Raw genomic sequence first — 2,855 nt, 5'->3', positions numbered from 1 at the left:
GGAATTAACGTGGTACCATTCACAATAGTTGAATAATATTAATGATATGTGACCTGATATTAAGTGTTGTAAAACGATAGAAGGGATTTATAAATAACAATAATAACAATAACTAAACATGTAAATTTAAAATTTAACTGATATATTTTCGAGAAACATTAACAAGTCTATAACAGTATTAATAATATTTATTTTACTTTTATATATACAATTTTATACTACATTATACTATTTTAAGGTAGTCAGCTTACAACTTCATAAATTTTTTTCCACGTTGTTTGCAGAGTTCTTGATCAAACTAATTTTAACTGGATTTCTGTTTGGGCTTAAATACAGCTTTGAACGATGTTTTTTTAAATACAATACTTATTATATAAAATAAATATTTACTAATAATGAACAATTCATTATAAATACAGCAATTACGTGTTAAAATTTCATAGTTTTAATTTTGAAAGCGAATATCTCGATAATAATATATACATAATGTATATATGTATTCTTAATCTGAAGGATATTTTTTATACGACCATACAATTTTAACCCCGATATCGTGGGATGTTATACTAAAGTTTTCCCCATCATCAATAATATGTATGATACGTAAAACTAAACGAGATACATATAAGGATTTATAGATCTTCATAAATTACCATTAACTAAAAAATATGCAAGTACAATGCAATTAATATGCAGTCATATAGACTATTTTCTACTTGTAGGAAACGGCAGCACATTTGTGGATTAGTGCTTTAGTAGCTTGTGTATTGTGATTTGGTCTCTAAAATACAAGCGTTTCTGAAGAAACGAATATAGGTTAATGGGACTGATGACTTTGGCTGTAACGAGAGCTTTTACTGGTCTTTGGGGAAACGATACACTAACCTACCTCCAAGCCACTGAAATGTGGCCCAATCAGGGAGCGAATTCCAATTCCTGATATTTTTCTACGATTTTGCATTAGGTTGTCCAAGAAGACTCTTTGACCTTGCTGACATCAAACTTAATGCATATACGTAGCAGCACCTATATTATACAAAGCCCAGTCGCCACCTAATCACGTCCACGGGACTAAAAAATAAAGACTTAATTTCATATTAAAATATTAGCATATGCTGTATATAGTATGTGTATGCAACTTCGGAAAATAATTCACGTAAATCCTTCGGCACGAGTAGCCTTCAGGTTTGAACACGCTGTGTAGCTGTGGGAAAGCAAACAGTTGTCATCACTTCAAATAGGATAAACGAAAATAAGCAAATAAGAAAATCGGTGTTTTCCGGCGTCTACACATACGCGCACACTGCTACACATGGACACAAAAAGCCGAATAAAATCAAATCAATTGTTGCCAAATTGCATAGCTAACACCAATCGTGGAACACAGTTTGCAACAACAAATACCACCGGTAAGTGACACTTGTCTAAAATTACATTTGCTGTCACATACTTGTAATATTTGAATTTCACTAACAAATTCGGCTATGTGTTGTTTTTGTTGTTGTTTATTCACACATTTTCACTTAGGCGGTAACACCCCCCTATTACATTTTTCAATTGTCGCGGAAACCTCGTGAGTTAAACCTTTTATTGAATTGTGGATGCACAGATTGCCTGAATTGCGGTGTACATTGTGTCGCACATTATATATTTCTTTTACCATATCATGTAACAGACAACGAAATCATTTCTTAATAACATATAAACACATTCGTTGTGTATAAAAGTAAAAAACTTTAATACGAGACAGACTGAAGAGTACGCATCGTCTTATTATCAGGAATCTTCATCAGGTAAATCAACCATATGGTACTGGTTTATTAATTTCCGTGCGGCCCATATGACCGTCGAAAACAGTGAACTCAGTGGTCGCCGATAAGAGGCTCGTAAAATGAAGCTAATTGATATAACTGAGCCTCAAAAGTAGGGCTCTTAGAATTATTCGAATAACCTGAAAATCGATTATTCGAATATCGGTTTGTAACCGTTCATAAGAATACTAGCGATTCTTTATGTGGCGTCACAAACTAAATGATTTTAGGCATGCGATTAGCCCGTCAGTAACATTTGATCCATGAATAATTGGAAGAGTCTGGCGTAAATCCACCAAAAACGTTCATCGGCAATCAAGGTCTTTTAAAGTCCTGTGCAGTACCTCCAACGACTTCTTGAATATTTGGAAAATCTTCGTTATACCGCTAATTTTGGCGATTTTGCCGACTGGTGTTTCGTTCATTTGCAATTTAAGAGTAATTTCAAAGCCGAATGTGCCGTTTGTTTGCCTATTAACAGGTGCCAAGTTGCCCCTATTCCCATTAACCTTGGTGGTGGAAATGTTGGAAATGAGTGAAATTGGTTCTGGAATTACATCACCCCTCATATACTATATATGATGATTTTCTATTGGACTTTATGCCGAATATATAGGTCAAATTGTGTGTTATCTTAATAAAATTACATCAATAAATTGCGAGAGTATAAAATGTTCGGTTGGAGGCGAACTTAGTCTTTCCTTATTTGTTACAAATTGTTTTGGGCTATCGACACAACCTTATACAATTGAACCATGACTCAATTATAAAAGGTTTGATAAGTAAGTAGCTTTCTCACTCTTTTTTGACAACCCTTCTGCGTTAGCAAAACAATAATGTTTTTTTCGAAATATCTTCAAAAAAGTTTCAAAATCTTTTATTTAGTAGCAGATATTTACCAATAAATTCATTTTTATCTGTTGTTTTCGGATTTTTTTTATTGGCATCTGATTTTTACATTGCGCAAATGGAAAAATTGTTTGATAAAATGAGATACATATATCGAGACGCTCATCTCTTTATTTGACTTAATGAATTTAAAAC

The sequence above is a fragment of the Zeugodacus cucurbitae genome, chromosome 5 (genome assembly GCF_028554725.1).
Source record: "Zeugodacus cucurbitae isolate PBARC_wt_2022May chromosome 5, idZeuCucr1.2, whole genome shotgun sequence".
In the NCBI taxonomy this organism is placed as follows: domain Eukaryota; kingdom Metazoa; phylum Arthropoda; class Insecta; order Diptera; family Tephritidae; genus Zeugodacus; species Zeugodacus cucurbitae.
The sequence above is the reverse complement of the archived record's forward strand: the minus strand, read 5'-3'. Positions refer to the sequence as shown.